The following is a 23,777-nucleotide window of genomic DNA, read 5'->3' on the forward strand; positions in this document are numbered from 1 at the left end:
GTTATATTCTTTATTGACACTCAATACCTGATACAACTTGTTAAATTGAATACTTAATCCCAACAGAGAGGGGCGCATTCCATAGGGTATTTCTTCCCCTTGTCTATATTCAAAGATTTCAGTGAGATAGAATGTGGTAGTTTGCATAGGAATGGCCCCCATAGACTCATGCGTGTGCAAGCTTGGCTTTTAGGAATTGGCACTATTAGGTGTGGTCTTGTTGGAGGAAGTGTGTCACTGTGGGCTAGGCTTTGAGGTCTCCATGCTCAAGCTTTGTCCAGTGTGGAATTCCAGACACTCTGCCTGGCTACATTTGACCTGAGCCCCCTTCTGCTGTCTGGCAATCAAGATGTAGACCTTTTAGCAGTTCCAGAATCATGACTACCTGACTGCTTCCATGCTTCCCACTATGAGGATAACGAACTGAACCTCTGAAACTCTAAGCTAGCACCAATGAAGAGTTTTCCTTTCTGAGTCGCCTTGGTCAAGATGCCTCTTCACAACATTGAAACTGAAACTAAGCCATGGAATTTATATGCTAACTTGCTAACTTGACTGGGTTATGTCCATCAATTTTGGCATGTCTATGATGGATTTTCATTTGTTTCCAGGAGGTTCAGTATACTAGACTAGAGAAGGCATCATCTAATCTCTTTAGGGCCTGAATGGAAAAAAGATAGAGGATGGGAGAATTTGTCTCTCTGGCGTCCCGTCTTTGTTTTGTTGTATATTACACTGTCTCCAGTCCTTTGACTGGAACCTACACACTCAGATCTGCTCAATCTTTAGCTTGTCAATACTAGACTGGGATTTTTAAATCTTTGGTGATCATGTGAGCTAAACACACATGCACACAAACAGGCACGCACAAGCACAGAAGGACACACACAATTTCTATGAAGACGTTCATTGCGATAATTCAGCTCAGGGCAAGGAAGAAACCACTCCTGGAAATAGCTGTGGAAGCTGTGTTGGGTTAGGAGAGGTAAGACAGGCCCCAGTTCCTGTCAATAAAGATGGCTTACCAGACATTGTTTGGGGTTTCCAGCATAGGAGACGGTTGGGCTGGATTTCTCTGAGAGTTCACATTGGAATGATGCCAGCTTCAAGAAAGAGTCCCAGCATGTATCTAGAGCGAACTTCAAAAATTGCTCACCTTTATGCCTTTCCTTATTAGAAGAAGAACATCAGCCCCTAGAGAATGAAAACAGCTCACAGAAGATCAAATGGTATTTTTCTCCTTGAAATTCGGGTGCCAGTAGACTGCCATCTTGTTTTTATTTAGAACATACAAATATATAATTATCCGTCTATAAGAAAAGCAGTCCGCTTTTTGAAGGCTGTCTTTTGTTTCATGTTTATTAACATGTATCTGACATACATGATTCACAGAGGTTTTATGTTGTTACACAAACAATTGGATTGAGTATAAGCTTGTGTCACTTTCTAACCTATCAATGTGCATGTACAGCAATGGGACCTTTGTAACTTCAGTCACTTCTAATAACTTGAGATGGGGAGTTCAACATGGGGTTGAACGATAAGAAATAGTAAGAATTCAATGGGGCTGGGTGTATGGCGCAACAGTTAAGAGTAGAGTGCTTGCTCATTAGGTTCGGTGGTAGCGCCTTTACCAGCTGAGCCATCTTGCCAGGCCTCATTTAATGAAATCTTTTTTTTTATTCGATATATTTTTTATTTTCATTTCAAATGATTTCCCCTTTTCTGGTTCCCCACTCCCCGAAAGTCCCATAAGCCCTCTTCCCTCCCCCTATTCCCTCATCCAACCCTTCCCACTTCTGTGTTCTGGTATTCCCCTATACTGCTGCACTGAGTCTTTCCAGAACCAGGGGCCACTCCTCCGTTCCTCTTGGACATCAATTAATATGTGGATTATGTCTTAGGTATTCCACATTTCTAGGCTAATATCCACTTATCTTAATGAAATCTTTGAGAAGCTCTTTTATTGAGTCCTTAAAACATCTCTCAAAAAGTATTTTTAGAACATTCCTCAAATAGTATTTGTAGCAGCATTATTATTCATGTATCAGAAGAATTGTATTTATTTTTCATTTCAGGTTAATTTGAAGTTTTGGGTGATGGTAAAAGTTACTCAGATATGGTAGTGTGTACCTGTCTGTCCATACACTCAGGGAGTTGAGTTTTTAAACCCATGAGTTCAAGACCAGTCTGGTAACAAACAAGACTTCATCTCATCAATACCTTCAGAAGGATTTTCTCTTCGAATCTTGGATATTTGGAGTAGAAGCTTGGCAATAATAAAACACTACGACTTGCGAATGCTCACAGCATTCTCAATGCTACGCTGAGTCCTCCACATTTATTATCCAGTTCAGTTCTTACAGCAGCTCCATGAAATATGTCGTTGTTCTGCCCAGATGAGGGCAGAAGCTTAAAACTATGACATGGCATGGAAACAGTCTACCCACTGTAGTGTAGGACACAAGCCTCTGCTTTATGGTGCCATTGTAGCTGTAAACGAATCAGAGACGACTTCAGCTCAGTATTCTAAGAATACCTGGGTCACAGTCCTTCAACCATAGCCCAGTTGAGGCCATCATTCTAGGCCATCAGTCTAAGCCATCATTCTAGGCCATCAGTCTAGGCTATCAGTCTAGGCTATAAGTCATCAGGCTCTAGCACAGTGGTATGCCTACCATATGCACTTCTTTCTAGATATCAGTCCTATAAGCTCAGCCTTGGTTCAAGAAATCCCCAGGTTGGAGTATAACTCAACAACTGCAGACACATCTAAAAATGTGCTCCAGTGTTTGGACCTACACGACTGTAAGAAATGTCTATAGCTCAAAGCCAGGGTAAGTCTCCCAAGATCATCTTGCCTTCATTGGTCCATTCCTTTGGTCTTTAGTCTCTGTCATTCATTTCCCATCTCATATACATGGTATTCTTTACCAAATCCTCTTTTCATTTCCTTTGTTGATGTCATTTTGGGGACAGGGTCTCATATAGCTCAGGCTGGCCCCGAGCTGCTCTAGAGCTGAGGATGACTGTGAACTTCTGACCCCTTACTGTAGCCATTTCTGGGATTACAGCCATGCACCACCACACTCAGCCAAACCATGTTTCTTGATTGAAATAGAAACATATATCTAAATATGAAAAACATTGTTTGAATTATGAGTTAATTTCTAGGGTAGCAGTATGTGCCTAATATTTTCCCTTTCTTCTACCCACAGGATTTTAATCTCTGCTTTGGATATATTGGACATTCCAAAGTATTTATAAATGGTTTTATTTTTATAGTTTTCAGAGGAAATATATCCTGATGACAGTGATATCCAGAGAACTCCAGAAGATCATTATTGGAGAAAAGCTCTGAAATATTTATTAGATTTATTACCGTTTGGAGTAAAAATGGAAAATACAGCTTAGTTTTGCTTTGAAGAGGAAAAGTTATTTTTCAATAAACAACTGCATTCCAGGTCATTTTGATTTCTATTTGTGAGTCTATCCCTTAGCTCTGGGAAGATTTCATTTACCTCTTATGATGCTGTGATAGCTTCTGGGTAAAGTAGACCAAGGAAATTCTTCTTATTGTGTTTATTTTGTATATATTTATGTCACATAATTGAGTTGGATTATGTATCAGTTACCCCTGGAGACAGTTTCTGGTTGTATTTCATATGAAGTACATAAGAGTGATTACTGCAAAAACAAAATTTCGGTGGACTCAAATAATATAGCTGTATTTCTAGTTTATGTCAGATCACAAAGAGATGTTTTGATATATTAGCAATTTGGTTTGTGGTCCATCAGGAACCACAACTTTTACATCCTATCCATATCCAATCAGAAAGTAAAGGAAAAGAGAGACTCTGAATGAAAGTTTAAACCATAGAATAAGAAGTCCAGGAGGAGTTCTGTCATAGAGCATATACAAGGGGGGTGGTAATGGCCTCTAACTGTTCGCTCAGTACCGGCAGGCGGGCATTCTAGTAAGGACACAGCAATGCCACCATGAGGTGATCTGCAGAATTAGATTTCATGTGCAATTTCTATATTTTCTAGAAAGAATATATTTTTCAGAGCTATCCAAATGGCAGACCATGACCTCAGAGAAATAAAGACTAAGATAAGACAATAAAATCATACTGATCATAGCAACCAGCACCTGTTTCCCACTGACCTATTTATTAAACATCAACTATTTCAGGCACTATTTCAAGTAGTCAGAACTGGGACCATTTCAAATAGGAGCTATAAGGGGCTTTTGGTGAACTCAAAATGAAGTGGGGGAGGGGTGAAGGGGAGAAAGGGCTAAAGGAAGATTCCAGGAAGAGTCATCCTGTGCCAGTGAATAGATGAAAGCGACACATTGCAGTGGAAAAGACTACAGAGGAACAGTTTGGGGGTAGTTCATGTAGTTAAATCTGTGACACTTTGGGTATCCCACTTAGAAGAGTCAAATATACAGCCAAATAAATAAGCCTGAGAGTCTAGGAAACAGGTCAGACTAGAAATCTGGGAGAGTTAATCAAAGAGGAAGCATTGAAAAAAAAATCTAAACAAGAATGAGATAATCAGAGAGGGAGTCAACTCAAATAAAGAGAGATGGACGGAGTTCCAGGGAACTACTAGTAGAAAGATGCGATGGAACCAGAAAGGGAAACTTAGAACAAACTGAAAATAAGGGAAGAGAAAGGCGGAAGCAACTCCATCTAACAGCCATGTTGAGTTAGGAAACATCTTGCAAGGATGATTCATTGTACTAGCAGCTAACTGATTGGGGGGGGGGGTTGGATTAAGGGATGGTTCTAGATTTATCTATGCAGAGAGTCATGATGCTCTTCCCTAGAGTTTCTTTGGTGTAGTGGGAGGAGCCTCTGAAGTGAGATGAAAGAGAACAGAGAGCGTGAGCTTGGAGAGTGAAACTGTTCTAAAAGATGGACAGTAGGCTTGCTTTTGAACTATAGTGAGCAGGATGGGATGGAACTAGAGTGTAAGGAAGAGAGGAGACCTTGCAGTGGGAGCAGGGCCACTTATTTTGGAAAATCAGATTAACAATGACACAAACTTCCGCATGGTACGTGGCAAAGCTAAATGAATGGTCTTTCCAGTGCATTTTTGACTTAAGATATGAGCCAGCACAGGGGTGGGACTCGGATAAAACACGGCCTCTAGGGAGAGCTGGAACTGGAGACTTGCACATTATGTAGTCCAGACTGAAACAGGAAGCCTGATTTTTAATAGCTTTGACTTACAAAATTAATATCCCTCCAAAGACAATTCACCTGTTGCCAAAGCTGGTGCCCGGCTTTGGATGCTCACAGTGAGGCCTTTGGGTTTTGTTGTTGTTGTTGTTGTTGTTTCCATATTTCTTTTTTTTTCCTCCTTCTTTTCTAGAGGCTTCTGACCTTTCACCCTTGACTGCTAAAGGGAAGTCTATCTCCTACATGAGACATTTGCCAAATGCAAAATTGAAAGAGAACAAGAAGAGGAGAGACATTTTGGGTCGAATGCATTTCTCTTAGCCTCAGACTCCCCCAAATCCCTTTGTGTACACATAATAAATACTCTGTTTACATCTTGTAGTTTAGACCACATAATTTTGAAATCAAGCTCTTCAAAGCATTCTCTTCTGGTTAGGCAAGGTTGGAAACCAGTTCTGTCAGAAGTCCATATATAGCCATTAAGAAAAATTAGGTAACCAAAGATGTCTAGCTCATTCTATCATAAGCTCAGATGTCAGTATTCAGCGAGGGCTATTGCCGTGAATGGTTTTCTAACTTGTTTCTATAACATTTTTATTTTCAGATTCTACAGATTAAAGTTTCCATTCAGCATTACTAAGAAGCAAGAAGTATAGACATCATTTGCTCATAAAGAGAATAATAAAATATTCAGTACTGTACACTGTGTATATAGATAGTATTGGCTGATAATAGGATAAAATAATTTAAAGAACACTGTTTTGGCTGGTTTTGTGTGTCAACTTGACACAGGCTGGAGTTATCACAGAGAAAGGGGCTTCAGTTGGGGAAGTGCCTCTATGAGATCCAGCTGTGGGCATTTTCTTAATTAGTGATCAAGGGGGAGGGACCCTTGTGAGTGGTACCATCCCTGGACTGGTGCTCTTGGGTTCTATAAGAGAGCAGGCTGAGTAAGCCAGGGGAAACAAGCCAGTAAGAAACATCCCTCCATGGCCTCTGCATCAGCTCCTGCTTCCTGACCTGCTTGAGTTCCAGTCCTGACTTCCTTTGGTGATGAACAGCAATGCAGAACTGTAAGTTGGATAAACCCTTTCCTCCCCAACTTGCTTCTTGGTCATGATGTTTGTGCAGAAATAGAAACCCTCACCTTTGCATCTTTGGTAGTAAGCTAAAAATGTAAATGGATTTAGATTGAGGATTGTTTAGATGTAAGTGGGTCCCAGGAATTCAAACTCCATTCTTCACACTTGTGTCATAAAACAGGTTATCTAGTTAGCTAGCTTCCCAGCCTGATACTACTCTTTTTTAGTTTTTATTTGCTGATTTGCTAGTTTAAAAAAATTGAGCACTCTGTCATCATGAATTACATGGTAGCCATCACCTTGGTTCGGTGTGACTCCAGCTCCTAAGCATATTTAATGGGTCAGTGTGAATTCCTGATCAGAGTTATGTCAGGAGTTTGGGGGTTGAAATTAGAGGTAATTGTAGGTATGGAGTATCTACAGTTCAGGTGCAACTTGACACTCCTGCTCTCCACATGGAGAAAGGTGTAGTAAAGGTGATCTGCATATATTCTGGACATGATGAGTGGTTAGCAAATATAGTCTCCTGTTATGCAGGGTGTCTCTGCACCCTTTCAACTGTTCCTTTGCTGTGCAGTAGCTTCCTGATTTGGATTTTTTTTTTTTTTTAATAATAGCATTTGTCACTTTTTGCTTTGGTTTCCTGTGGGATGTTTTGGGTGTGACACAGAAAATCGATGCCAACAGCAACATCTTGAAGCGCTTTTCCTGTATTCTTCTAATGGTCCCGGATCTTAAATCCAGTCTTTCACCTATCTTGGCTTTGTACGCACGCTGAGATAGAAGAGTGATTTTATAAACTTCATCAAACAAGTGTGAAAACTGTTCATGGCAACAGCACTTGCTGAATACTGACATCTGAGAGTAGGATAACTGGACATCATTGGGTACCTAATTTTTTTCTAGTCTTTTGCATGTGGAAGATCAATTTCCCCAGCACTCGATGTAGAGGGTATCTCTTCTACAATGTATAATTTTGATAGCTTTTCTGAGAGTCACTTGTCATTGTCACAAGTTTGCTTTCAATTGCTGTGATAATCATAATGGTCAAAAGCAACAAGTGAGAAAAAGGATTTTATCTGGCTTATCCATCCAAATTACAGGGAAACCATGACAGAAACTCCAGCAGGGTAGGAACTGTAGCAGGGACCATGAAGGGATGCTGCTTACTGGCTTGCTCTCCGTGGCTTGCTCAGTTTGCTTTCGTATACAGTCTAAGAACATGCTGTCCAAGGATCGAACCACTCACAGTGAGATGGACCCTCTCATATCACTGATCAAGAAAATGCTTCCAACTTGTCTACAAATAATCTGATAGATGTATTTTCTCCATTGAAGTTCACGTTTCTCAGATGACTCTAGCATGTGCCAATTTGACAAAATATTAACCAGCATTGTCACCAAAGTGCAGATTTGTTCCTGGTATCTCATGTCTGGTCCACTGGTCAGTGTGTCTGCTGTTGGACTAGTATCATTCTGTTTGGGTTGCTGTGGCTCTGCAATACATCATGAAGTCAGGGGCACAATGCCTCTGGCTTTGTTCTTCTTGCTCAAGATTGCTTTGGCTGTTTGGAGCCTTATCTGCATCTGTATCTGAACACCACAGCGATGTTATTTGGAGGGGAATAATATTGCTTTCATTATTTCTCTTCCAGCAAATGCACTATGCATACATAGACAATTACTGAAATTTCCCTGTTGATTTTGGGTATTGTTCTCTTATCTAACTTTACTATTTGAATTTCAAAGCTACTGTAAAATTATCATCCACAAAGACAGTACAAATTTACACTCAGGAAATAAATATTTGCCTGTCTTTTTACAAGCTGAAGATGACTGTTCTTAATGGATTTGCCCCTCGTGGTAATTGTTATCACAGTATGTTTGAGTAGCTTTTACTTACTCGTTTAGCCGTGCGTATTTTCACATCTGTGGACAATCTTTACGCCTCTACTTTTGTCTTTATGACAAATTATTTTCTTATTGATTTGGTACAGAGGATACATTCATGATATTTTGAAATCTAATATTTTATGCACAAAGCAAATGACTGAGAAAGATCCCTTCCTTCAGACTCTTTGTCACCAGATTATTTTTTACATTATAGAAACTTTTTGGTTGCTATAGCTAGAATGACTAATCTTCTTTTATTGCTTTTTAACATATATCTCATGTAAGAAGGTTTTTTATCCCAAAGTTATATGTAGATTTTCCCTTTGTGATTTTATTCTGTTTAAATTTCCTTAAAATTTCTGACTTGTAAGGTTTTTTTGTATGAAAATATTAAGGCTACTCTAATAATTTATTTTTTCTCTTTATCTTAATTTATATATATATCTGTCTGTCTGTCTGTCTGTCTGTCTATCTATCTAAAATGTAATCAGAATCCTCCCATTTTAGTACTAAATAATCAGAGTCTTCCCTACATGTTGCTCCCACTATGTAATCTATCCTGTGACTTTTATGTGACCATATATGGCTCTACTTACGTTGTTTTCCAAACTACTTCTGTGATGATGTACTGTTTTTATTTCTAGGGATGTAAGTCTATTTTCTTTTAAAATTATTTTCTAGATTTAAAATGTATTTTAACATATTTAAATTGTAAATGTATTTTTTAATCCTTTATAGATTTTAGGATAAGTTTGACAGACATTGCCTATAATTCTGTTGGCAACACACTGAATTCATTAACAGAAGGTAATTCATGATACTTTATCCCAAAATATGATATCTCCATTTTTTCAGTTTTTTGTATGAATCATTAGTATTTCATTCTTTTATAAAGACTTTGTCCTGTTCATGATAAGCTTAAACTACTTAATTTATTTGGGGAGTATAAAATTTCAATTTTATGGCATCAAGCTGATATTAAAAGAAATCAATTATATCCAAACATATTGATCTTAATCATGAATAGCTTTTGAAATGCAGTGATTGAGTCTCACACACTTGTTGTACACAAGTAATATGGAAATAACTGTTCCTTCTTTTCATATGTGGGCTTGTTTTTCTTTTGTTACTGTCCTTCATCTGAATCTCCTGACTAATGTTGAGTAATACGGCTGATAATGTTCATCTGTCTTTTTCCCCGTCTTCAGTGGGGGAAGTCTCTCCTATTTCATCCTCTGACATAATAAAGTTTCTGTTGTTGTTGGCATCTGTGATTGGGGTTTGGAATGTCTCTTAAAGGTCCATGTGTTAAAGCTTGTCCCCAAGTCCATGGCACTACTGGGAGGTAGTGGAACCTCAAAGTAGCAGAACCTATTAAGATATTTTATTATTCATGCATGCTCTCAAAGAAGACTGTGGGACCCTCGTCTCTGCCTTTCCCTTTCAGATCTAAGCCATAAGTTTAGCCACATGTTGCTGCCAAGAAGAGTTTTTCTGCCACAAGCTTAGAGTGGTTGGATTAACCAACCCTGGGCTGGAATCTGTAGAAACGGGAGCCCAAACAAACCTTGCCCTTGTGTGAGTTGATTATCTTGTGTATTTTGTTGTGGAAACAAAATGCTGTGTGCCTAGCACAATGTGGGATAAAGAAAATATATGTATGTTGTATATATTCATATATATGCTTTAACATAGGTATAGTATACTGGGTTTATAAAGGTTTGTGGTAAAGAATTGACATACACACACACACACACACACACACACACACACACACAATGTTATAAAAATCCTAGATATTAGAGCAGTCAATTGAGAATCCTGGCTTCCGCAGTAGACTGCAGAATGGAGTTACTCTATGAATATGAAACTTTTGCATCTGAAATAGAACACATACAAAAATAAAGTTGATTAGATGACCAGTGAACCAGGTAAAATGTGTCAGGGGCCTTATCGACTTGGTGCGGTCGCAGTTAACCTAGGTCACTCCCAGTATCCCAGAGAACTCAAACAACAGCAGACTGAAAGCAGCCAAGAAACTGCTGCACTTACCCTGCTCTCCTGCTCTTAACTGAAAACACAGCCATGATTGTGTGCTATACAGTTTCCCAGTGTATTCAACTTCATTAGCGTTGACAGCATTAGCATTATTCTACTGCATAGTGTATATATAGTTCATAATGTCTTCAGTTTCATTAAGATGGTACGGTAGCCTCTGGAGGTTTGATTCACAGGGTAACTCAGTCATGGGTATATCAAGTCTGTGCTCCATGAGGCTAGATATTATCTTAAAGAAAAAATACAAAATATCAATAAATATAAAATTGATTAGTTCCAATGCTCTAGTGAGGAATCTCTTTACATTAAGCCTTCTGTTTTGAAAAGCAAATGATTTCATCTAAATTTAAGTCATTCAAAATTATGAAGGTGGCTTCCCTTAGAAACATGGTGCGTTGGCGATATGCACAGGACAAGTTACTGGCAATGCAAGAGGATTTACACAGAAGCCCACAAATCTCTTATATTAGTGTGTTATCTGTCTTTGGAGTTTCCTAACAGAAAACCTAGAGCATCAATTACTTGAGAGAGATTATTTCTTCTGAGCTACCAGCAGAGTTAACGTTCAAGCTGGATTTGGATAGTCCAACATGATTTTTCCAATTAGGTCAGGTCTCCGCTGGTCCTTTGTGATCTGGCTACAGAGTACATGTGTCCGTAGAGTATTGGGTCTGTTTAACATCCTATGGTACTGTGAGCTTGTGTCTCTTTTGAGAACATGTTTGTTTAGATATTTCTTCCTTCTTTTAGTTCACCCCTAGGAGAACTTTGTACCAGGGACCATTCTTTTTGTATATTATGCTCCCACACATTCTGGGTAGGTTTCAGAACATAATGTGCACTTCTCTAAGTATTTTAGCACAGTTAGTGAAAATAATATTGGAGTTGTTTAGGGGGCCTACCATTGTATAAATTTTATAAATTCCAAGTCCGTTTTTCCAAGTAGGAGTTATACTTCTTGACCATAGGGACTTGATTACTTGTGTTTGCAATTTCATCATGATACATTTAATGGTGCTCATGAGATGACAGTTGAGGAATTAATGAAGAAAAATATTTCAATGAGTTTACTAAATGAACTTCAGCTAAATAAAATAAAATATAAATAATTATATTTATAGTAAGATGCATTAGCTAACACACTCTTAAGGGGAAAGAGTCCATGTACTGTGTCTGTAAGGATTGCCTTTACAACTCCACAGGCAGAGAAAACTCCGTATCTTTAAGTGTGGCAAGCGCAGGTCTCCTCTCTCTCAGAGGTGGGGACAGTCTTTTGTTCCCCTGCTATGCAGTCACATGGTCTGGAGCCACTGATGTGAGTAGCTGTGTTCCTGTTGACAGTAGAGGTCGGCAATAGATGTTCAGACATTGGAAGTCAAGTGTATGTTTAAAAGACTAGCACACCCTTAGGAAACTGTGAACGCTAAGACTCCTCACAGAAAATGGCCGCATCTCTACAGGAGAAGTGGGTGACTCTCTTCTTTACATACTCAAAATAAGGTCAAATGTGCTGCTTTAGGGAAATTAAAATGCTGATTACTGATGAAACACCACTGCCAAGGGGTGTGGTGTGTGTGTGTGTGTGTGTGCACGTCCTAGCATACCCCCACACACATTGCCACACGTCAGTAACATGGCTATCCATTAGGAAGACCTTTCTTCCTTTTAAGGGAGATATCCTTTTAAGGATATTTCTATATTCATTTTCTCTGAGCCCGAGTTTGCAGTCCAACTGAGTAGTTTTCTTTTTTCCATGTGGATAGGACTGCGGGAGATGACGCAGGCAAAAGCCGGCTGGCTGGCTGGCTGGCTGGTTGACTGGCTGGCTGGCTGCCTCCTCGCTGCCTGCCTTCTGGGCCTGGCCTGCTGTTTATACCTGCAGAAGTGCTTTCTGTGTTTGAGTTGGCACTGTCCACTTACATGCTAGAGCCCTAGGCTGTTCATGATGTGTGTCCCAGGACTTTGAAACCCATGAGCTGGCGGCTGGGACGAGAGAATGTCTCTCTCAGTTTTTGGATGCACTCCATGTTTTTTCCAAGAGGTTAGATCACTGTCCACAGTCCAGGCTTGCAAGACAGAATGTAACAGTTACTGTTGGAGACATCCTGAACTTTTAAAGGCAAAAGGCATAGGGGGAACTCGGAGGGTCAACTGAATAGCTTGAAACTGAATATGCTATAACTGGTAAATAAAAACTTTTATCAAATAGAAAGATTTCTCTTTGAAGAAGAGGGAAGAAGTTACTTCTTGTTATGTAGAGCAGACTCAGTGTTTAAAACTTTCCCAGTTCGTGCCCAGGTTACATCAGGAAACCAGGTTTGTTTAAGTGACTACAGGAAGGGTTTAGCCAAGATAGGATTTTATACAACTTTACCTGGCTATCGCCTTAGGCTTTTCATTTTCCAGCTAGATTTTTAGAAGCCTTGTCTTGTTTTAAGTGTTAGAATCAGGAAACTGTTGACACCTACACACCTTTGTTCTTTCACACCCCGTCCCTGCCTGTGTCTGTCACACTGAGACACACTGATGCCTGCCAACACCATCTCCTGTCTTTCCACCTGAGACTTCTCTCCCCTCTCTCTTCCTGTGAGAAATCTTGGCTCATGGGAGATTTTTTTTTTTGCTTGATTTATATAATTTTAAATGCTACTAAATGTCTTCATTTTCTCTCTGTCTTTCTGTTTAAGAACAAATGTGATATAGATACGTAAAAGATACTATACCCAAGAAACTGACACATATTTAAGGTATTTTATAACAAAGTATGATACCATCTCCATAAAAGCATAATAAGTATATTGCGAGACTGAGTTTAAAGCCGGAGATGACTGATTTCCAAGTTCATAGCAACCTTGTTTAGAGGAAAACACAGTAAAGCCCTTGTCATATCCTCCCCTTTGCACCACCAGTGAAGTACAAAGACCGTGTTCTTGTAAATATGTTAAGAATTTCATCTGTAATGTTTGTCTATGAAGAACATAAAAATACCTTTGAGCGGGTGAGTGCCAGTTTTCAAACCAAGGGGGAAGAATCTGTACCTGGGGTTTCGGTGTGGAAAGGCGGAGGAGGAGCACACAGGCTCTCCTTCAGTCCCCGGGCCAGCAGTTTATTCCTGGATCAGGCTCGGTGGTCTCCCATACAATGCTGTCCTCTGGGGATCCGATCTCCTAACTCTCCACCCCTCACTCCTGCACCCCCTCCCCACCACCAGCCTCATTCATGCATCTGTCTGAGAAAGCCCAAAGATACATAAATTGAGTCTTTCAGAGACAGATGCATGTTATGTCAGCTCTAATGGACTGCTGTTGTCCCAGCATCTGGGACAGCTTTGTATGGCATTCAAGAGGTTTATTGATGCAGTGCGTATCCCCCGGTTCTCAAGAAAAAAAATGTTTATACCTGTGGGCACGACCAGATGGCAGGGAGAGGCTTGCGTTCATGAAAGGGAGAGGGAGAGATGCATGGTTGCCAAGGTGTGCATCATGGGCATGCCCTCTGCCACCCACTGCCTCATAAAGAAACAGTATCTAACGAAACAGCTTAGCACCTTTTGAGGGCAGAGTTCCCCAGCATTTTGAGACTTGAAGGCTGGGGAGAGGGAACATGGAACAATGCCAGGAAAGACATTTTGTTGTTGTTCCTGTCCTCACAGCTTAAAGAAGAGATTGGTGCGTGGAACAGGGTGAGGACTTAGGGTTCTGTACGTGGGGCCTCAATAGGAAGAAGTTTAATTGAGGTCTTCCTGTGCACTGTAAACAAAATGCTCCTTTTATAGGTTCATTCCTGAGACATATATGACCAAAGGTCCTCAATACTTCCAAACATCTGATCAGGGCCAGAGAGACAGTGTCAATGGATTGAGTTTCTTAGAATTTGTCACGTCCTGGGGACTGCCATTTTCTTTCTTTCTTTTCCTTTTCTGTATTGTATCCCCTTCACTCTATCACTGGCATGGTAATGTGGTTCCAAGGAGCCATTGGCATTGTTCCTGAAGCTGGCAAAGGTTTCCTCATTGGCTCCTCTCCAAGTACAGAAGAAAGCTCAGGTGACAGTGTCTAGCTCTTGCAGCCAGCCACAGTTGGCTTGTGAGCTCAGAAGCGAATATAGAAGGGTATTATGCCCTGCCGAGAATTTGGCATGTTCTTGACACTTCTTACCTGACCTAGTGGAGGAAGGCTTTTTTTCCCATGGTTGCAGAATATAGCTTTGAAATTTAGAGATGTTCTCAGATTCAAAGAAGACCATGGTTTCTGATAACTGATTGTTCTTTGTGTGGTGTTAGTGGAGAAACTGAGTTACTCCCCATCACAAGAGAAGTTTGGATGTGAGAGTCTCCAAAGGTTGCTTGCTCTTCCTAGCTGTCATTTTGTGGATTTTGTTTTGTTTTGTTTTGTTTTGTTTAGATGTTATAGAGTTGTTTTCTAAACCTAAATGAACACATTTGGCTAGACTGAGATGGCCAAGGCAGTTTTAATACAAAATGCCAAGGACAACCAGGAGGGTCGGAGTTAGAATGCCCACTTCTCAACTTCATTCTCTGTAATTTGACCTCAGCGTAAGTGATCTGTAGGCTGAACGACAATGATACAAAGATGGTCCTGTGATGGTCTCTGAAATGGCACAGAACAGGCCAACTGAGGGATCCTTGCAGCTCCCAGAAACCCATGGGGCCTATTTCATTACTCCTTTAATGAGATGAACTGATTCCTTCCTTTTGGACAAACCAGTTGGAAGAAGGGTCCCTTGCTATGTAAGTGATTCTTGCCTGCACCTAAGTTAACATCATCCAATGGTCTCTGTCTGCAGTCTAGCGATAGTCTCTGGCTCAGGCCACTATAGGATAGAATGTTAGCCTCAGGCAGCCCTGGAAATGATCATTTCTTGGATTGAAATGCTACCTATTCATCTTTTTCCCTGAAAAAGGCATCTTGTTAGGCAGATGGTGGTGTGAGGTAAAGTCAGGACTTCATTCTTGAAGTCTCAAGCAGGAGGTCTACAATGACTTTGTATTAAGAAACCAATTAAGTGTGACACTGGTGCAATAGCCGTATTCCAACCAGATAGTAAGGCTCAAAGCTCCGAAGAGTCACTCACTCAGCGATTAGTTTGCCTTTAAGACATCCAGGAAAAGAATTTGTTGTTCTTTTCTTAAGATATCTGCAAGGAATTAACATGTGTAACCCTAAAAATGAATCCACCTTACTGTCCTCACTGTATTTTGTGCTAAAAATGCTAGATCTTTTTTTTCCTTTTCTTTTCTTTTCTTTTCTTTTCTTTCTTTCTTTCTTTCATTCTTTCTTTCTTTTTCTTTCTCTCTCTCTCTCTTTCTCTCTCTTTCTCTCTTTCTTTCTCTCTCTTTCTTTCTTTCTTTCTTTCTTTCTTTCTTTCTTTCTTTCTTTCTTTCTTTCTTTCTTTCTTTCTTCTTTCTTTCTTTCTTTCTTTCTTTCTTTCTTTCTTTCTTTCTTTCTTTCTTTCTTTCTTTCTTTCTTTCTTTCTTTCTTTCTTTCCTACTTTCTAACTGTGAATGAACACAACCCATTCTATTTGATACACATTCCAAAAGTTTCTAGTCACAGATTTTACAGGAGTCCCCATCTTTGCATACAGGTTGTAGTTTATATGGACATTTGGAAATTCGGAAGTCGCATAGAAATTCAATGCTAATATTTTTTGTACACTCTCCATCCCGGTGGAGATGCACACTTCCAAGTTCTTCCTGGATTCTCTTGTGTGTTCCTTTCCAACAACCAAACCAAGTGAATAGGATTTCCCACAGCTCATTTAATAATAGAGATTAATGAACTTTTCCAAGGTCACTTGGATTAGTATTTGGCAAGTCAAGCATGGGAGGGAGGTTGGCCTGAGAACAGATGAAGGTAACACTAACAGAGCTTGTTCCTTATGTTGTCTGCCTGGCTCTAAGGGACACCTACTATGCTCTCAACTGGGATTTTCCACTACTAGCTGTGCAAACTTTCTCAGTACATTTCAGAAGGTGGCTGGGGCCTTGGTAACAATAGTCTCAGCACATTTCGCCAGGCACTTCCCAGCTAATGTCTACTTTTGCATTGTTTGTTTGTTTTTTTTCTACCTAGATCAGGGCAGACTCTGAAGGCTTAAACAAACAAAATAAAACAAACAAACCACCAAAAACAAAGCAAACAAAACCCCCAAACAAACAGACTAAAAAAATCCAACAACAATTTGAAAAGTTCAACCTGATCATAAAACTTAGTATATCTCAAAAAATTATTTTAGTAATCATTGTCAGATATAGGACTTAGAGAGCTCTCGGGAAGAGCATCTTCTCTGCTAACTCATTGTATGAATTTCTCTTTGGACACTCATGACTCCTAAAGGAAATATATAACAATAAAACCCAGAAAAACGTTTTTATATTCACTAGCTCTCTGCATTTTTTTGTTTGTTTTGTTTTGCTGTTGTTGTTGATGATGATGATGTGGTTGTTGTTGTTGGTGGTGGTGACCCTGCTGCTGCTGCTGCTGCTGCTGCTGTTGATGTTGTTGGTGGTAGTAGAGGTCATGCAATCCTTGGCTTGCCACATTTTCTTTGGAGAGAAGGTAGGAATGAGATAAAAACTTGACACGTTCTAGGCATGAGGATTTTATAGGAGCCTGTGATGCGTTCCCACCTATAGGTGAGAACTTAGATGAGAACTTGTGGACAGAATGGGCTGAGATACAAAGGAAAGCTTGGAGAACAGTCTTAGTGTGGAACGCATGGCTGTATGTAGCTTGAATAGGAGGTGTTAGCCCCTGCTACAATTATCTATTACAGCCCTGAGTGGGGGCTAGCCTTGGCAAATGAGAATCAAGCCCAACTTGTCAGAAAACAGCAAGACACCCTGTAATCTCTGAGAGGTTCATAATACTATTTCACACAGAACCATAGCAGTCAACCACTTGTTCTGAGATAACATCAATGACCACGACTTCAACTTTTTTCTACTTTAAGCACAATACATGTGTTTAAACAGGCACTTTCAAGGTAAATTAATTCATAAAATAATTAATTGATAATAAATAATTAATGCAGATTAGCTCAGTTGTTTTGGGTATTCCTTAAGAAATTTCTTTTTTTTTTTTCCTTAAGAAATTTCAATTCGGTTTAACCAGATCTTCGGCTGGTGTCTATTCATCCTAAAAAACTTTTATTTTCAAGCACATCATGTAGCTTGCCTATATTTATCTCCCAAGCCTTCCTTTCTGCCCACTCCTTCCCTTCTCCCTTCTCTTCCTTCTCCTCCTCTTCCCCCTCTCCTTCTTTTCCCTCCTTCTCCCTCTTCCTCCTTTTTCTTCTTCCTCCTCCTCCCTCCCTCCTCTTACTAGTTTCTTTTTTGCTTTCATACAATTCATGTAAATGCTTTATGAGTCGGTGTCCACATATGAGAGAAATCTTGCAGTATTTGTCTTCCTGAGTCTGGCTTATCTTACTTAATATATGAACTCTATTTGCATCTATTTCCAACAACAAAACCTATTATTTTCATGAATGTATAAATCTTTACTGTTTATATACGCCATGAATATATTTTTAAAATGATAATCAAAGCTGTGTAAGTTTATTGGTTAAAAAGAAAGAAAAGACCACATTTAAGGAGCAGAATGATGGTTCAGCAGTTAAGAGAACTCTCTGCTTTTCCAGAGGACCCAGCTTTGGTTCCCAGAAACCACATCAGATAGTTCACAATTTCCTGTAACTCCAGCTTTAAGGGTGCTGACCTTTGACCTCAACAGGTACCTCCAGGTACCTCTACAGCGGTACACACACACACACACACACACACACACACACACACACTTAAAAAACACATTTAAGTTGGGTTAAACTCAATGTACTTGTCAAATTATTAGAATTTTATTTATTTTCTACGAAATGTTCCATTAAACTCTTTAGGATCAGGCTCAAGAAACCAACTTGGATCAGCTGGGCTGTTCATGAGGAGTCTGCGCCGACACTCTGCTATGTTTAGAAGGTTGATGGCCTGAAGGTTACCCTGCATGACACTTTGTTCCAATTTCTGTGACTAGGGAGGCCAGGTCAGCATTTTATTTGAATGTTTATTTCATCTCCTCTTCCCTGATCTTATTGTCTATTCCAAAGAATATTTTTGCCCTTTCAAGGACATTTCAGGACATAGTATAATAGTAACCACTAACAATTATGAAATGAATATGACCGAGGACCAAACAAAACCACACCCCAAATTAATGTGAAATGGATGTTGGAGAAAATGGTCATTTTCAACTTCTGTTGTTGCTGTCATTTTTTTTTTTCAGTGACAAGAATGGTGATAATAAGAAGGGAACAGGAAGGTTTTTAGACTCTCTTTCATAAGGTCACATGGTAAGCACTTAGAACACCTGGCAGCTCATAGTAGCTGCTCAGTGAAGCTACCAGGTGCTGGGAGTGACTCTCCTGGCTCAGCTGGTTAGTTCTCAATGATTGTTTGGAGCGGAGGAAATTGCCCCTCCAGAGCCATGATCAAAGGCTAGCAGAATGCATTCTGGGAATTGTGTCAGTAGTAGCTTGATTTGGGAAAGAAGTGAAGAGCCAGGTTGTGGAGGGCCTTGGGGTAGACAGGACTTTATACTCCATCAAATAGAAACTTTATGAGATCAGAGTACAGCCCCACCCCTGCCCTCTGTATTCCGAGTAAGGTGAGAGAACTCTGTTATTTTTATCTCTTGGACCTTCCTACCTGCCTTCTTTAGAGTCATTTCTTTTTATTCATAATCCAGTGTGAAGCTAAAATTAATATTCTTATGTTGGTTTTGGTTTAAGGGCCTTCTAGATGGTAAAGTCACCTGGAGTCTCCAAAGACTTGAGATAAGGTCTCATTTTATAGAATGGGTCTGGTCTTCATGCAGTGATACAGGCAATCCACCTATCGAATCTGTGGTGGTCACAGGGATGACCCACCACACCTAGCTAGAGTGCTGTTTTCAGCAAGAACATACATGTAGAGATCCTGGGAAAAGACAGAATAGTTTGGATTTAGAACATATGCAGTGTCCCCTAGTAGGCTGAGAGGATTATGCGACCTTGCCAGTGTCTTAATGGTAGATCTTCCAGCCTGATCCCAAATAGCAGTCCTCCTAACCCTGATCCCTGCATTCCTACACTCATACACTGCTCTTGTTCCTTGTGGTCAGCTGGTAGCCTTTGAAGCTCTGTGATATGTGAACAGCTTTAATACTTCAGACTCTCCTTGTTTAAAGGCAAGTCATAATTAACTTTGTTTTGAAGCTCTCTCCATGTCCTAAGGACTTGAATCTTTTGTAGCGTCAAGGGATGCTTGTTGGATGGAATGGGATAGCGTATGTAAAAATTCACTCAGTTTTATGTAAAGAGAGATGGTGTGTGTATACAAGTACAGATGTTTCATCTGCCATTAATGGTTTCAGACTTCAAAGGAACACACATCTACACAACGACATTTTCCAACTGGTTCCAAGGCTCAAACTATATCTAAATTCCATGGAAGCATCTGAAGGGCCAGTTTGCCTCCTTAGGATGGTAATAGGTTCTGGTTAAAAGAAACAGGGTATAGAAAGGAGTGCTTTATTCCTTTGCCAAGAATAAAGCTTAAAAGGAAGAGAAGACTAATTTTCTTCTCATAAATCTTTCTCTCAATAGATGGGGCTGGTAAGACTTTAGTTGCAGTAATATAGCATGGTGCTCCTGAAGGCTGTCTCAGCTGGGCTCTGCACATCCTGCTGGAGGTAACACGTTGGGTATCTGAGCAAGGAAGGACTCCTGATAACCTCAGCAGGTACCTAAGTCTTCAGCCTTCACACTGCTCAGTGAGCATATCAACCAGAAGCACCAAGGAAAGCATTTAGAAAGCCAGGGCGTAGCAAAGTTTATCAAGGCAGCGGTATAGATGACTCTAGTCATTAAAATAAATCTGGAGTTTTCTACCTAGATTATGCTTTGGTACATATAGCTCCAAAGTATTTTAACTGCCTTTTAAAAAATGAGGACACATCATTCTCTTATGATTGTAAAAGTGACATATCTTCATTAGAACTTTATAAAGTCCATAAAAATATGGAAAAGAAAGCTTAGCTTCCAAGTAGACCAGGCTGGCCTTGTACATTTTTTCCTACTGATTTTACTTTCTATTCATCTGTATTTTGCTGGTTAGAAACGTCAGAATAACGTCACGTGTACATTTTTATATCAGTAATATTTCCCTAATTAAGGCACAAACCCATTATCACCATCATTAGTGTTTAAGATTATTCTAACGCTACTGGCATTCCACTGTCCAGTCAGGCGTGTGAGAGCTTCAGAGAAAGGACACAGTCTGACTGCCAGAATTTAAATTGGGCTCTGTGGCTCTCCAGTTAAGTCTTGGTCTGACTTTTTGTTTTTGCTTAATCTTTGTACCTCACTGCTAAAATGAGATTGAAGATAGAGTTGATAGGAATGTCATGAAGGTGAAACGTGTTGGTGTCTATTCATCAAAGCCTTTAGAACTCTCCCTGTTGCAAAGTAACCACTTTTCCTTATGCATAGCTCATGCAGTGGTAGGCTGTTTGTCATTTTGATCAATAAAACTCAACTGGTTCATATCCATGCGACACTGGAAATTGACCTCAGTGTTTTGCACATCCTAGTTAGTAAGCTAGTTAGTTACACCCTCAGCCCTCTGACTCTTTTGTCTTCCAGTCTGTGCTCTTAGGATAATGTCCTTAGCCGTGGAACTACAGAGTCAAAGGAATTTAGTATATAACTACAGGACAAAGTAGAAAGGGTGTGAGAGTCCCCCGTTCCGTTTCAGGCTGCAGGCTTACCTACTTCACAGTGCTACTCACAGGACTTGGAATACGTAGTTCAACGTTTAATAATAAAATTACAAGAAATCCTAACTTCAGTTTGCATTTCTTGGAATTCTATTTTAAAAATTCTTTTTTTTTAATTTTTTTATTCGATATAATTTATTTACATTTCAAATGATTTCCCCTTTTCTAGCCCCCCATCCCCGAAAGTCCCGTAAGCCCCCTTCTCTTCCCCTGTCCTCCCTCCCACCCCTTCCCAGTTCCCCGTTCTGGTTTTGCTGAATACTGTTTCACTGAGTCTTTCCAGAACCAGGGACCACTCCTCCTTTCTTCTTGTATCTCATTTGATGTGTGGATTATGTTTTGGGTATTCCAGTTTTCTAGGTTAATAACCACTTATTAGTGAGTGCATACCATGATTCACCTTTTGAGCCTGGGTTACCTCACTTAGTATGATGTTCTCTAGCTCCATCCATTTGCCTAAGAATTTCATGAATTCATTGTTTCTAATGGCTGAATAGTACTCCATTGTGTAGATATACCACATTTTTTGCATCCACTCTTCTGTTGAGGGATACCTGGGTTCTTTCGGTTGCAAATTGGTACAACCACTCTGGAAATCAGTCTGGCAGTTCCTCAGAAAACTGGGCACCTCACTTCCAGAAGATCCTGCTATACCACTCCTGGGCATATACCCAGAGGATTCCCCACCATGTAATAAGGATACATGCTCTACTATGTTCATAGCAGCCCTATTTAAAAATTCTTTTTAAATACATTTTATCCATTTTCCCCTTAGTAAATTGTCCACTTATTTCTTTTGCTTTGTAGAATTTCTTGGTATATTGGGATGTCAACCTGTGATTCGGGCAGCTATTTTCCTTAAATCAAAAAAAAAAAAAAAAAAGGTGCTTTTGTGGTCTACGTATTTACTTTTTAAAGCTATGTTTGCTGGTCTCTTTCTTCGCACTATTTTTTTCTGTAGCTTTTATGTGACAGAAATCAAATGATGTCACCTCTTCACCCTGTTTTCATCTAAGTTTTTACTAAACTCTAGTATATTTATGTACATGGCGACAATGGTTTGAGACAAAGACTAAGACTGTATGTTTTTTCTTTTTCCCTAGGTATATTGAGGATAGAGTCTAACTTATATACTCCAAAGTGTCTTCAGACTCACAATTCTTTTTTCTCTGCCTCCCAAGTTCTGGGATCACAGTCAGATGCCACCACACCAAAGTAGGCAACTTTCATAGAAACATTTATTAGGTTTATTTTATTTTATTTTATTTTTGCAGTTTATCAAAAAACTTTAATTTAGCTTATCATTCCAGAGGGATATGGGATCATCATCAAAGAGGCAGGGCAACACGTGTCAGCCATGGCAGCCAGAGTGGGAAGTTCACCTCTTCGACCTGAAGCATGAAGGAGATGGTAGGAACTGGAAGTGGTGTGAGGATTTAAACTCTCAAAGCCCAGCCCCAGTGACATGTCTCCTCCAGCAGGATGGCATTTACTAAATCTTCCCAAACGACACCCCCCCCCAACTGAGAAGTGCAGATTCTCTGACTTTAAGCCTACATGTTTGCTTTTTATTAGGGTAACCAATTCACAAGGAAGAAAACCCCTATAGGTAAGCCTTTAGATGCCTAGACATCTGGGTTGCAGAAATGAGTGGTTACACGGGAAGAGTCATGAGTGAAAATTAGAAACATTTATTTGTTAAGACTCTGATTTTCTTTTTCTTTCTTTCTTTTTCTCTTTTTCTCTTTCTTTCTTTCTTTCTTTCTTTCTTTCTTTCTTTCTTTCTTTCTTTCTTTCTTTCTTTCTTTCTTTCTTTCTTTCTTTCTTTCTTTCTTTCTTTCTTTCTTTCTTTCTTTCTTTCTTTTCTTTTTGCCAACAGGATTCAACCTAGAGTCTTCTGAGACAAGGGTAACACAGCTAAGAATGTGCCCAATGAAGTCGGCATGTAAGTCAGCCTGTGGGTCACTCCCTTGATTGATGATAAGTGTGGAAGGGTTCCAATGCACCAACCCAGGGAAGGTGGTCCTTAGGTGCATAAAAAGCTCAGAGAACAGGCTGTAGGCACCAGTAGCATGCCTTAAATCCCAGAGTTTGGGAGACAGAGAAAGGTGAATGTGTATGATTTGAAGTCAGCCTGACCTACATAGCAAGTTCCATAGTGAGATCCTGTCTCAAACAAACAAACAAACAAACAACAAACAATCCCCTCCCCTAAATGCACACACACACAAAAAAAACTACTCAGAAAAACAAGCAACAGAACAAAATGAAGTAAACTGAGCAAGCCAGGAAGAGCAAACCAGGAAGAGAGCAGCAAGCCAGGAAGCAGCACCCCCCCCCCCCCACCTCATCTCTGGTGCCTGATCCCGGCTCTGCAGGAACGCTATTGTGCATTGTGTATAGATTATCTTTGTATTATCCAAATGATGATTTCTGTGCCCACCCCCCCAACCCTCCCACCCGTATCTTGCAATCCTTATTCTAAGAATCTTGTCTTAATGTTACATAAACATTATTCCCCAATTATTCCCTGATTAGTCAATAAAGAAACCGATCAGCCAATGACTGTGTAGATCAGCCAATGACTGTGTAGATCAGCCAATGACTGTGTAGGAGCGAGAATAGGGCTGGACTTCCTCCCAGCCAGGGGAAGGGGAGAGAGGGCAAGCAGGGATTCACTTCATGGAGCGACTCCAGGAGACACATGAGAAAACACTTGG

General features: G+C 39.9%; 1 long non-coding RNA gene across 2 annotated transcripts; it reads left to right on the forward strand.

Annotated features, from left to right (window-relative positions):
* Positions 1-1,289: 1,289 nt before the first annotated feature.
* Positions 1,290-22,467, forward strand: LOC127674031 (uncharacterized). Of its 2 annotated transcripts, none has more exons than XR_007975268.1 (4): positions 1,290-6,265; positions 18,143-18,285; positions 22,161-22,272; positions 22,355-22,467. It is a non-coding gene; the product is annotated as an uncharacterized LOC127674031 (long non-coding RNA). The 2 variants fall into 2 exon arrangements; XR_007975267.1 differs by having other exon boundaries at positions 22,368-22,467.
* The last annotated feature ends 1,310 nt before the right edge of the window (positions 22,468-23,777 follow it).

This window comes from Apodemus sylvaticus, chromosome 23 (genome assembly GCF_947179515.1).
Source record: "Apodemus sylvaticus chromosome 23, mApoSyl1.1, whole genome shotgun sequence".
Lineage (NCBI taxonomy): Eukaryota > Metazoa > Chordata > Mammalia > Rodentia > Muridae > Apodemus > Apodemus sylvaticus.